Source organism: Protopterus annectens, chromosome 11.part0, assembly GCF_019279795.1.
Source record: "Protopterus annectens isolate FY-2018-M chromosome 11.part0, PAN1.0, whole genome shotgun sequence".
Taxonomy (NCBI): Eukaryota; Metazoa; Chordata; order Ceratodontiformes; family Protopteridae; genus Protopterus; species Protopterus annectens.
Genome location: NC_056745.1, coordinates 1,419,900,032 through 1,419,914,527, shown reverse-complemented (window position 1 = coordinate 1,419,914,527; position 14,496 = coordinate 1,419,900,032). Strand labels below are relative to the sequence as shown.

The 14,496-nt window shown below is 38.8% G+C and overlaps 1 protein-coding gene across 1 annotated transcript in view; it reads left to right on the top strand.

The window, feature by feature from the left end:
* The window catches only part of LOC122815880 (E3 ubiquitin-protein ligase MIB2-like), a 782,860-nt gene that overhangs the window by 244,771 nt on the left and 523,593 nt on the right, over positions 1-14,496 (top strand). The window lies entirely within an intron of this gene.

Sequence of the window (14,496 nt, the reverse complement as noted above, 5' to 3'; positions counted from 1 at the left end):
TTTATTACAATAGTATTTAATAAGATTTGTTGTCAGCTGTCTTTATTGTGAATTCTGATTGGATGTTTTCAGTTTTCAGTTTTTAGATAAGTATTTGTTATTTTTTGCTTTGTTTGAATTTAGTCTGAAGAAGTGCTTATGCGCGATTGTGCTTACTTTATATTTAATAAATAATAACTTGTTCTTTTAGCTGTTCTGGTCATTCCTTCTTAATTTAACTTTTGGAAACTCTCTTGTTATTTTATTTTCAGTTTTAGACACTATATGTTCCAGCATTACTTTGACTCAGTCTGCTTAAAGACAACATCCCACTCACTGACTTTGTATTTCAACACTCTCATGTTACACCCTGACTTTATTTTGCAGAGCTATGTACCGTTGAGAGAGAGTCTCATTTAGTTTTCCTTGTTCTTGAATTAGCCTTTTGTTCCTTAAACAGATTTGTCAAATGACATCCATTGCTTGGTTCTTGTTTCATACCAACACTTTCTAATTAAAAACCCAGGTTCTGCTCTTCAATATTATTTGTTTCAGCTCTTTTAGAACCATTAGAACCAGAGTCATCGCTCTCAAATAATATTTCTCTTTGCATAGTTGTAACACAGAACTGCAAAACATTCATTTGCTCCTTCCTGTTATAAATATTGTGAAACAAACCCTTCTTATTCTGCAGTACCACAGCACTGTTTGGGATGAGACTTGTTTGACCAACACCACTTTATTTTGTGAACCAGTGTTGCCGTTTGTCTGCAGAGCTTACTACATGTTGTTTTTAAACCGTATTTTACTCATTATAATACTCAGCAAGTAGCAACTCAGAACTGGTAAACTAATGCTCATAAATTGACAACAAAAAACATATCGTTATGAACTAACAAATCCAGAAATAAAAATGATGTACAACGTTTTGCAACATACCAAAAAAGGTATATCACAGATATGTTAATATAGAAAATAAATAAATAAATAAAAAGAGGAAACCTTAGAAAGTGAAAGCAAGAATTAGACTCATAAAGGGAACATCCCTTCATGTTGCGCAGAGCTTACTATATATTAGAATTAGACTCGTCATGTTGCGCAGAGCTTACTATATATTAGAATTAGACTCGTAAAGGGAACATCCCTTCATGTTGTGCAGCGCTTGCTATATATTCGAATTAGACTCGTAAAGGGAACATCCCTTCATGTTGCACAGAGCTTACCATATATTAGAATTAGACTCGTCATGTTGTGCAGAGCTTACTATATATTAGAATTAGACTCGTAAAGGGAACATCCCTTCATGTTGTGCAGCGCTTACTATATATTTGAATTAGACTCGTAAAGGGAACATCCCTTCATGTTGTGCAGCGCTTACTATATATTCAAATTAGACTCGTAAAGGGAATATCCCTTCATGTTGTGCAGAGCTAACTATATATTCGAATTAGACTCGTAAAGGGAACATCCCTTCATGTTGTGCAGCGCTTACTATATATTCGAATTAGACTCATAAAGGGAGCATCCCTTCATGTTGCGCAGAGCTTACTATATATTAGAATTAGACTCATAAAGGGAACATCCCTTCATGTTGTGCAGCGCTTACTATATATTTGAATTAGACTCGTAAAGGGAACATCCCTTCATGTTGTGCAGAGCTTACTATATATTCGAATTAGACTCGTAAAGGGAACATCCCTTCATGTTGTGCAGCGCTTACTATATATTCGAATTAGACTCGTAAAGGGAGCATCCCTTCATGTTGCGCAGAGCTTACTATATATTAGAATTAGACTCTTCATGTTGCGCAGAGCTTACTATATATTAGAATTAGACTCGTAAAGGGAACATCCCTTCATGTTGTGCAGCGCTTACTATATATTCGAATTAGATTCGTAAAGGGAACATCCCTTCATGTTGTGCAGCGCTTACTATATATTCGAATTAGATTCGTGAAGGGAACATCCCTTCATGTTGTGCAGTGCTTACTATATATTCAAATTAGACTTGTAAAGGGAACATCCCTTCATGTTGCGCAGAGCTTACTATATATTAGAATTAGACTCGTCATGTTGCACAGAGCTTACTATATATTATTGTTTCGGTATAGTAGCACATTATTGTTTTGCCTTTTTTTGTCCCTAATTTTAATACAAGCAATACATAATTAGTTTCACCTGCATACAGATGTCTGTCTTGCAATACATAGAAATGAATCCATTTTCACTGTCACAGAGTTTAACTTTTTAGAAGTAGTACCTGACCCATATTTACTTTTACAAAGTGAAGTGAGGTAATTTGACCATACGCACAATTTTTGTTTCAAGTCTCTACTGTAATATGAAGAAAAATGAATGTTTTCCAACCAGCCCCTTTATTTCCACTATTGATATTATTCCTGGAACATGGTTCAAATAAACACACACATTATGTTTCCTTGTAGGAGTACATTGCCACGAATTTCTTACTATTGTTTGCTACAGTGAAGGAGAATCGGGCAGAAAATAGCACCACCCATGACCTTTTCACGTGCATTTCTCTATTTTGCTTTTGCTTCCCAATAAGATTGGCTTAAACAGACACACACAGACACGCAGACACACAACACACACAGGCACACAACACACACACACACACACACACACACACACACACACACACACCACACCGACACAACCACACACACCACACCGACACACACAGATACACAAACACAGACACACAGACACACACACACAGACACACACACACACACACACACACACACACACAACTTTTTGCTGAATTCAATATCTGCCAAACAGTTGATCTGAAGATCAGTTTGGTTTTCCGATGAAAAGAATAACAGACATTGATTTTCACTTGATTTAAATAGAGGACATTACACAAATACAATAAATGTCTGGTTCATGGAAGCAGTATTTTGATGAATTGATGCTTTGCTAATCTCACCATACTTTCATTTATCTTCAAAAGCTGGTTAAGATTCCACTCTGAATGTTATAAACCCACCAGTTTTGGAATTATTAGTTTTGTTTCTCGGTTTCTTTCATGGCAAATATTCTTATTTGAGTTTCCTTTTTCAAACATACAGTTCATTTAAATCTAGCAACTTGTCCATTAGACTTTCCTTGTTGTCATGTGGTAAACAGCACAATGTTGAAATGATACTAAGTTTATATGTGTGCCTTATTACATTTGAACTATTTCAGAAGCACCATACCATTGAACTGTAAACCATCACTACAACATACACTCTGCTTTAGTTTAGAGCACACACTGCAGTCACCATTTTCCAGTGTACACTTTTAGGGATTGTCTGACTTATTTTCTTGTGCACACTTGTTCCACCATTAATCCTGAACACAAATTTAGTAGTACCACAAAATATATCTAAATTATTCATACCAGTTACTGCTTCCCTTTCTTTATGCACACCACTTTTCTGTATTTTCCAAATACAGCCATGTCGTAACTAATTCAATATCACAACACTTATATTTCATTAGTTTTACCTCTTCATTTAAATTGTAGTATGCTGTTCCTTGCAGTTTGAGAATTCAACACAACTTTGCAATACTTACTTTTATGTACACAGTTTCAGCAATTTTCTTCATGCCACAACATTTTCTGAATATATTTCTTTTAGTAGTTTAATACATTAATTTTGCATTTCTTTGGTAAGCAACCATTCAGAAGCTTCATACTACTTTGTTAAAACATTCAGCAGCTCTTTTCATTTTACCCCAATTTACATGAAGATCTTTTAAACATGGTTTAGTTATTGTTGAACTTGCTTCACATTTAGAACCAATTTCTGTTTCTGGCTTTCTGGGTTTATGTGTGGCAAAGGGAAGTCTAAAGGTCCTGTTCAGCACTCAGTCATAAATTCATTCAACAGTGCTTATTTTTGGGTGATTGCTCCCTTTCACATTTAAAAATACATTCTAAAAATCACTTTTGTTACATTCATAGTAATTCAGAAACATTTTCATACATTTTAATTAGAAGTAAAAAGAAGTTATGTACTCACCATAATGTTCCATGTTTGTTGTCCATAATTTCACCTTCATTCTTGATGTTTGGGTTCTGAACTGAGCACCGGTTCCGATTCGGCTGCATACTAAAGCTCGAGAGCTTTCACTGGCTCGAGGCTATCCCAAGATGCCTAGCGACTGTTACCCAGATCTCATTTGATACAACGAATCACTAGACTGTGCATCTCAGTACAAATACTACAACAGATCCTCTGCCCATAATTCCTAAGGCATGAAGGGAATCAGGAATTTACAGCCAATTGCAGAAAAATTCCTCTCTATCCTCCAGGAAAGGGGAAGGAGGGGTGGATGCAAGAATGAAGGCGAGATTATGGACAACAAACATGGAACATTATGGTGAGTACATAACTTCTTTATGTTATGTTGTCCTATCTCGCCTTCATTCTTGCTGGTTGGGACATAGTCCCCAGCACCTTCTTTCTTGGGTGGCTCAAGGGAATCAACTCTTCAGAACACTGGAACCAAAGGATTCCCTGTGCCGGGTAGCCACATCTACTTTGTAATGAGTGATAAAGGTATGAGGGTTAACCCATGTAGCTGCAGCACAAATTGAATCTAAAGGGAGCCTTGCTTGAAAGGCAGTGGAAGTCGACATAGCTCTAGTTGAATGCCCTCTAATTTTTCCAGGCAGCTCTTTATTCTGAGAGTTATAGATATAAGTAATGGTGTCTGTAAGGCATTTTGATAAGGTGACTTTTGAAACTGTAGTTCCCTTTCTGTTTTCTGAGAATGAAACAAACAGTTGGTCAGATTTTCTAAAAACCTTTGTCCTATGTAAGTAGAAATGTAACTACCTATGTACATCTATTTTGGTGAAGCTCGTATTCTGCCTTGTTGCCATAATTGGGGAAAAGCATGGCTAGCTCAACAGACTGATTTAAATTGGCCTCAGAACAAACCTTTGGCAGAAAGGAAGGATTTGTCCTAAGAGACACTCTGTCCTTGTGGCTAATCAGATAGGGAGGATGGACAGACAGTGCTTGCAGTTCTGAAATCCTCCTAGCAGAAGTAACAGCTGTCAAAACGGTTGTCTTCCAAGATAAAAACTTTAGTGGGTAAGAGGAAGCTGGTTCGAATGGAGGGAGAATTAGAGGATAACACCAAATTTAGATCCGGAGGAGGTGGTGGTTCTCTTATGGGAGGTCTTAAAAGGAATGTACCCCTCAGAAAGGCTTTGCATAATCTGTGGGATATTATATTAGATCACATGTCTCCTATGTGGTAGTGTGATGTAGCAACTAGTTGTACTCGTACCGTGGCTGCCGCTGCACCCTGATTAAAGGTTTCTGTTAACAATTCCAGAATTGCTGATATAGGGGCTGTAAAGGGGCCTGTATGGTTCTTGTTATCCCAAAAGGAAAACCTCTTTCATTTGCTTGCATAAAGTTTCCTAGTTGTATTCTTGTGAGACAAAACCAGAATGTGTTGCACTGCTGGGGATAGTTCTGGAAGCCTGGTTAAAATGGGAAGCGGAGTAGCCAAGCTGTCAGCTTGAGGCTTTGAAGAGAGGTGTGGAGTGTTCCTGACTGATGAGTCAGAAGATCTGGCACTGGGTCCAGGATCCAAGACTCCTGCTGAAGATGGGGCCATAGGAAGGGGAACCATATTTGACAAGGCCAGTAAGGAGCAATGCGAATCAGATTGCAACTCAACAATCTGGCTTTCTGGAGAACTTTGGGTATTAATGGAAATGGGGGAAATGCGTAAAGAAGTCCCAGGGGCCAATCGTGAAAAAGTGCACCCCTGGGTGACCCCCCCCCCAAGAGGGGGATTAGGGCAATGTAGCTGCTGCATTTGGAGATGATGGATGTGGCAAAGAGGTCGCAGCAAGGTTGGCCCCATTAGCAAAAAATTCAGTTCGCAATTTCCTGTTTGAGGGATCACTCATGAGGCATAAGAATTGCCCTGCTTAGCCTGCCTGCTATCATGTTGGATTTCCCTGGGATGTGTGTTGCAGTTAGAAAACGCTGAGAAAAAATTTCCCTTTGCCAAACTCTCTGAGCCTCTTGACAGATGGAGTAGGATCTGGTTCCGCCTTGTTTGTTGATATACCACACCACAGACATATATTGTCTGTTTATATTGCAATCATACCTGTTGGAATGCTTGCAACGTCAGGAGCACTGCCCTCATCTCTAGGACATTGATGTGCAAGTGGTATTTGTGTTCTTGCCAAGTCCCTTGGACACTCTGTCCCAGATAATGTCCCCTCCCCCATCTGGGAAGTGTCCTTGGTTACTGTAGCTGCAGGTTGGGGAAGAACAAATGGTTGGCATATTGTTACCTGTGTGGACTAAAGTCATCATTGTAAGTCCCTCTTGCAGGTGTTCATAATGAGAATTTTGTGTGGCATGGGTGACTCTTGCATGGACCACTTAGCAAAGAGTAGCCACTGTAACACTCTCATGTGTAGATGCGTCAGTGGCACTAGTGTCATTGCAGCTGCCATTGAACCCAGAACCTTGAGGAAAAATTTTGCCTGAACTTTTTTCTTCATGAGCAATATTGACACCTGATGGCGCAGCATTTGAACTCTTTCATGAGGCAGTTTTGCCACCATGTCTTTTGTGTTTGTCTGCTCCTATAAAGGTAATTTGCTGTGATGGCAACAAGGCTGATTTTTGTAAAGTTATAGTAATGCCCAGCTCTGAGCAGAGATGAATGGTGGTATCTCTTGTCCTGGTTAGTAGATGCTCAATGGTGATGGTCAGGAGCCAGTCATCTAAGTATGGAAACACCCAGAATCCTTGGTGCCTCAGATGAGCCGTGACTACTGCCATGCATTTGGTAAACACTCTGGGGGCTGTAGTGAGGCCAAAGGGCAGAGCTCTGAATTGGTAATGACTGGCTCCCAGTCGGAAGTGTAGATATCTTCTGGATCGCCTGTCCATCTTTATATGGTGTTACGCATCCTGAAGATCTGTGGAGCACATCCAATTGTCTTGTCCCAGAAAAGGGAGTACAGACTGCAGTGTTACCATCTGGGACTTCATTTTCTTTACCAATTTGTTCACTCTGCTGAGATCCAAAATTGGTCTCCAGTCCCCTGTCTTTTTTGGAAGCAAAAAGAACCTTGAGTAAATTCTGGATCCGATTTGGACTGCGGGGACTCTTTTTTTTTTTTTTTTTTTTCTAGCAACCTTTGAATTTCTAGGGTTGCTTGATCCCTTTGACTGGGTGGTATGTCTGGAATGATCTTTGATGAAAGGGAGAAAGGAATGTTGTATCCCCTGGATATGATGGACTGTACCCATTTGTCTTGAGTCATGTGTAGCCCAGCTTTTGGGTACAGTGATAATCTCCCCCGACTGCCTCCAGAGGTGGACAGGTGAGCCTTCAGGAGCACTGGAAGGGTCTACCCGAGAACGTATCTCTGTCACTCTGATTCTGTGGACCCCTCTGCTGCCAGGGCTGCATCTTCTGTTGTTATTTCCCCCTCTGCCCCTGGGGGAAAATTTGCCATGAGTGGCCGGTGAGGCTCCTTTGGATTTCTGGAACCACATTTTTCCACCCTTCTGACCTTTGGGATAAGGTCTTGTAGGGATGGGGAAACATACACCCACAGCAGACAAAGTATTTCCATCTTGCTCGCTCCTGGTGAGAGTCTCCTTCACTTTTGGCCCGGACAAGGATGAGCCGTCAAATGGGGAGTCAATAAAGGAAGACTTGAATGGTTCAGCTAAGTCACAAAGATGGATCCAGGAATGTCTCCTCTCCTAAGGTAGATGGACATAAAAATACAGTAACAGGTACTATGGTACCGGATTATGTTGTTAATTTATCTAGTTATACATTTGATGCCATAGAACAGTCGGTATTGGATAAAGGTTTAAAATTCATACCGACATGTATACCTAGAAGGCATGAGATAAAAATTGAGATATGTAATTTAGTTCGTAAAATGAATTTATGGGAATATTTTTTTAATACTGATTACAATGTTATAACTGAATGTAATGATGAAACAGATTCGGATAGCAATGAAAGTTTTTTTTTCGTGTGATTCTGAGCAGGAAGTTAATGCATACAGTTTATTAGACACAAGTAAATTGAAAAATATTAGCTCGTTTATGCCTCCGTGTAAAAATGTTAACATACAGAGGTTTAACAATGCTTTAAATATTATAATGGATAAAGAACTTAGAGATTTTGAAAGTACAGACAAGGACTATAATTTAACAAAAGAACAATGGATAAAGTTGCAAAGTATGAGTAGAAATGAAGATATAGTTTTTAAACTTTCGGACAAAGGGGGCAAACTGGTGGTAATGAATTCTGGGGATTATTTAACAATGTGTATGGAACGTTTAAACAACAGTGATATTTACAGTAGGATAGATGAGATTTATTTGAAACAAGCAGAAAATGCTTTTCAAACTTTGTTAAAAAAAGGCATAAGATTACACTATTTTACAGATAGTGATGTAACTCGTAAAATTTTGATTAAGAACAGTAGGGTGGCAAAGTTTTTTTGTCTCCCCAAGATTCATAAAAATTTGGTACGACCACCAGGTCGCCCTATAGTGTCTGCAAATGGCTTTTTTACATATAACCTTAGTTGCCTATTGCATGAGATTTTATTGCAAGCAGCGCTGAAGTTACCTTCATATATAAAGGATTCCTTTGATTTCTTAAATAAAATAAAGGATATAGTATGGACCAGAGAAATGTATTTTATAACAGTAGATGTGGTGAGTTTATACACCAACATTTCTCATAATTTTGGTCTTGAAGCTATATTGTATTTTTTTAGGTGAGAGTCCTAAAACACAGTACATATTAGAATTGATAGAGTTTTGTTTAACACATAATATATTTGAATTTAATGGTATTTTATATAAGCAAAAGATTGGAACAGCAATGGGGGCGGCTTTCGCCCCAGTTTATGCAAATTTATTTATGGGTTTAGTTGAAAATATGTATATTTATAGACATGAATTTTTTAGAAAATATGTGGTGAAATATTATCGATTTATTGATGATTTGATTTTTGTTTGTGAAGGTGGAGAAAGTTTGTCATCTGAATTTATGGAGTATTTGAATGTTAATAATTATGGTATCAAGTTTGATGACATTCAAATAGGAAGTCAAGTCAATTATTTAGACATAACATTAAGAGGGATAATAAAGCAGAAAATTCAGACTAGTATACATAGAAAGTTTAATCAAGTAAATTGGAAAATGTTTGGTAACAGCTGTCATCCTAGTCACACCTTGGCAGCTATTCCTTATGGGGAGCTACTTAGGATAAAAAGGCTTAGTAGTAATAGCAAACAAGCACAGGAAGAAGCATACAAAGTAGCCTCTATATTTATTGCTAGGGGGTATCAACAACAAGATGTACAAGAAAGTTTTGATAAAATATATGGTAATGATAGAACAAACAAACATATCAAATTTGATAATAGACATACAAAGATAACATATAAGAAGGATAAACAAGATAAAGAAAAAATATTTTTTGTTACTAGATATACAATTTTTTCCCATATAATGAATGGGCTGGTAAAACAGTACTGGAGACAAGTAAAAGAAGAAATTGAGTCACTAACAAATGTGGATTTGATAGTATCTTATAAAAGAGGAAGAAATCTTCAAGATTTTTTAGTGCATAGCATATATAAAAAACCAAGGGATAATATATTGGTTAATATTAATATGGTGGGAACTATACCATGTGGAAAATGTTCCATTTGTCAGCATATTGTTACTAAGGTAGACAAGATAAAAGGAAAAAGTTTTGACACTAGAGGTACATATTCCTGTTTGAGCAGAGGAGTAATTTATGTTATTTTTTGTTCATGTAGAAAATATTATATAGGTGAGACTAAAAGAACATTGGCAGATAGAATAAAAGAGCATGTAAGAGATGTTAAGAATAATACAATTATAAGTCCTATAGCAGAACATTTTAATGATAAACATCAAGGAGATATAAAATGCATGAAGGTTACAGTGTTGGAACACATACCAATGCAATATGGTAATGCAGAATTACAGAAAAATATGTTGAGACATAAAGAATCTGTGTTAATAATGAAATATAACACATTATTTCCTTGTGGATTAAACAAAGAATGCAACTGGCAAAGTTTCATTTAGTTTTTTAGTTTTAATGGATGAATGTTTTTTAATTGATTAATTGTTTGATTGAATGATTTGAATGCTATACATGAATATAAAAAGAGCTTGTTTTAACAGATGAATTTTTACTCTGTAAAGGCTGTGGCCGAGGCGCTAGAGAAATTTGTATTGTGGAATAAATTTTATTCAGGAAAGTAGAGCTGTTATTCACTGGTTTCTTTTCCTTGGTGGTTTACATTTATTCCTGTGCCTGCTGCCCTGCTCACTCCATCTGCCACATAAGAAATGAGGTGCATGGAGGAGTTAGTTGTAGAGTTTAAGGTCACAAGCTGAGAGCTTATCTTGTCAGATACCCCCGCAGCTGTATCACCTCAGAGGGTATCTCCTGGCTCCTTGAGGAGATGCCTCTGAAGACGAGTAAAATGGGATAAATAATTCAGCAATCTAAGGGTAAAGGCCGCTGAAGAGAACATATGCTTCCTGTATCTGTTCATCATTCGAGACTCCTTATTAGGCGGATGGACAGATGCAGAAGTTTCGGCTAATTCCTTCTTGGTCACTGCCGTCATGACCATAGCATCTACCGGGACACCTTTGGTCAAAAACTGTCTGTCTTCCGGGGCTGTAATGAATTTGTTGGGCCTCCTCGGAACCGGCTCCATTGACTCTGGAGAACTCCACACCTTTTGACTGACTACACCCAGGAGCTGGTCGAAAGGTGGAGACACCCAAGAGGTGGAGAGTCGAGAACCAAATGCCTTCAGGTATACTGATTCGTCTTCAGAAGGGGAGAGGGTTGTCCAGACACCTCTCTGTTTCATGATCTCTAAGATGTCCATTACACTTTAAAAAAGAAATCAAACTTCTCCTATGTAATACCAGGACATGCCCATGTCATGACCCAACTTAACCCCCCATATCCTAGTACTGTATAATAATTCCATCCCTTTATAGATTCTAACTTACTACATGTTCACCTGTCAAATCCAACCCTCAAAATTTTTCAGCTAGGTCTCTTTTAATGTACATGTCAATTTTTACTAATCTCTGTTCAATTGTGATACTTGTATGCTACTTGTTTATTGTCATGTACTTGTCTCAAGCTTCTTATTCTATGCTTCTGTTGTAACTTGCTCTGCTATCTCTGAATGTTAATATAAAACTTACTGTAAATTTGTTTGTAACTGGAGCTTTTCTGCTTGGGTCTCGACTGAAAATGGGTCACTTGGCCCAGTTGGATCAAGCCGGTTAACAAATGACAAATAAATAAAGTAAATAGAAAAAGGAGAAACTCTCAGATGGTGACCATGGGGACCCTAATGAATCCTCTAAGTCGATATCGGATGTGACAGACTCAGGGGAGTCTAAGTGTTTCCTCTTACATGTTCTCTTCTGAGGGACCTCATCTGGGGTATGTTCTGGGGAGGTTTTGGAAGAGAGGGTTTCACCCATTGGGGCATCCTGGAGCATTGGTTCTCTACGCTGGGGCTGGAGGGATGGTGTAGAGGTTGACACTGGTCCTTTGGAAGGAAGAGTAGCTGGAGCTGAGGGTGGAGCAATCTCGGAGGAAAGCACACTCCTCATCACCTCGAAGGCACCATGATCCTGGGCCAAGAGAGCCCCTGGCTCTGAGGAATTTTTGCCAGAGCCGGTGTACAAAGCAACCTTTTAACCACCCGTTCCACATTGTCATCTGAAAGGCTCCTGGATGACCGAGAGGAATGGGAGGACTTGTGGCTACCTGCCACCGATTGCAATAAAGGAGACTGTGGCACTGAACAAATCAGATCCAAAGATGGTGACTGGCTCCCCTTTTGGCTACTAGATGGTTCCGAAACTGCAAGTGGAACTGAAGTAAACTTTTCCTTTTCGGAACTGACAGGTTTCAGATCCAAAGAACTCAATTTGTCAGGTCTCTTCAATGGCTCGGAAGCTGGAGCCGAAGACGTTTTGGGTGATTTGTCTGAAGGTTTGGAGGTCTGAGTCCCTTCAACAGCTGAATCAAAAGCCCTCTTTAACAAACTCCAAAGAATTAGCTTATTTTTCCATTCCTGTAGGACCCTTGAACTAAATGCATGGCAAATAGAACAGGAATCCTCCAGGTGGCCGGCGCCTAAGCAATACACACAACTAGTGTGACCATCAGTGATTGACATTGGTTGTGTGCAAGAATCACACTTTTTAAAGCCAGACAGTTTGGTCTCTTTAGACATCCTGTTGCTATCAACCAAAGTTCACAATCAGCAGTGAAAGACCCAGTTAGTAAAAGTTTCACACAAGTGCAAGACTACAGAAAACGACTACTCTATAACTAGAAACAATACGTTTTTTTTTGTACACATGATGAGACTGTATTTGCTTAACTTGGAGGTATAAAAATTGTGAAACAACCTGGATGATCAGGAAAATTGTAAAGGAAGGCTAACCTCAGAATTGTGGGGATCACAGGCGAATAATGGAACAAAAGCTGTTTGAATTCCTCTTCCTACTGAAAAAAGAAAGGGATCTGTATCTTGTAATTGACAAAATACATAGAAGAGACAAAAAGGACCCAGGATGGCAAACTAGACGTCCTGTACTAGTCTCACACCTTCAAATTAAAAAAAGGATCATGGAAAACCAAACATAAAGGCCCATATAGGGAGACATAAAAATCATTCCTGACTGTTCTGCATATCCGCTTCGTAAAAGGAAGGAATTTGATTACTGCCTGAGATGAAACATTGAGAACGGTTGTATCTAGACTGCTGTATCCTCTGTGTTCGTTGTTACTGTTGCAGGCCATCAAGTAGATTTGAAAATCCTGCACATGACCTGGGAAATGCTGCACTTATTTCATTTGGTTCTGTTGACCAGAAGCTAGCCCACTTCCTGTCACCTTACTTTCACCTCTGACACAGAGCAAGAGAGGGAGAGAGAGATGGGGATGGTGAGTTCAGAACCAGAGGTCAAGTGGCAGTGGTGCACCAATGAGCTTAAAGCCCATGGAATGAATGGACCATGGGACTCTTGTCTTGTCTAGAATGTGTCAGTATATTTTGGGAGGTGAGAGATTGCTGAACACAATTCCTGTCCCACAGGAGGAATGAATGGGTTAGTCCGGGTCCCACAGGAGGAATGAATGGGTCAGTCTGGGTCCCACAGGAAAAATGAATGGGTTAGTCTGGGCCCCACAGGAGGAATGAATGGGTCAGTCTGGGTCCCACAGGAGGAATGAATGGTTCAGTCTGGTGAAGGTAGAGGAGTCACTGGGTCAGCCAAGTAGATGTGGTGAGAAAGGCACTGTATGTATGGAATGACAATTGGTTTAAGTTGGCATTCCTCACAGACTGCACATGCATGCAGATATTTTTATGTAAAAATAATTGAAAAGAACTTTAAAAAATACATACTTAATTTTACAACTGACCCAATTATTTCCTTTTGCAGAAAGCAGGCACTTTTAGGGATGTGCTAGTACAGTACCAGCCACTTCAGATCAGCTGTACTTGAACAGGCGGCTGGTTAAAATTCACTGCATATCACTTGTAGACAAGAAAGCAGGTAGTTGGACTTTTATCTTATTTTCTTCATTATCATATCTGATCCTAAATGAACCCTGTCAGTATTTCTGCCAACAAATTAAAAATTCTCTATCCTGATGAGATTTACTCTAAGTCTTTTTAGATATAACAATTTAAATTTAGGCCAGCCTTGTGAGTTCCCTTCATAAGATTGACTTTTTGGAAAGTCGAACATCATATGGTTGGGACTGACTTTCTGAAAAGTCTAATTTTTTCCATTGAGATCGCAGTATAGTGGTGATCATGGAATTTTCCCTTCCTCCACTGTAGTGTTGGTACATATAATTTATAATATGCAGAAGGTGTGCCTTGCCCCCCTGCAAAAACACATTTTTTTGTTTTGTTTTCAAATATTTATATTCTTTTGTTTTTCGATGTTATGGAATGTCAGTCATGTGGTCTTGACTATATGCAGTTTTGCCGTTCTGTAACATCAGAATTTTGATAGGAACCCCTGCACTGAAGCATGGCAACTCCCCAGACCTATTGATTTCATTCCAGTCAACTGTATTTGACCATTATTGCAACGTTGCAGGACTGAATATCATATGACAGTATTGTTGCCCTCAAAGGATGTGCCAGATAATCCTTTTGTTGCACAAGTAGGGTGTTCTCAGCATCTTTTCTTCTCTTCTGCAACCTAGTAGCAGCTGTAGATACAGAGGTAGTAGGGTAGTACAAACTTTTTTAAAATAACTTATAGAAGTTGCAGTGATACCATCCAGTCCTTGGAGCAATGTAGCTGTTTAATTATAAGCCTAAATATTAGTCTTTAAACTTTGTAAACAGTGAGTATTAAACTCCAGCTTGAT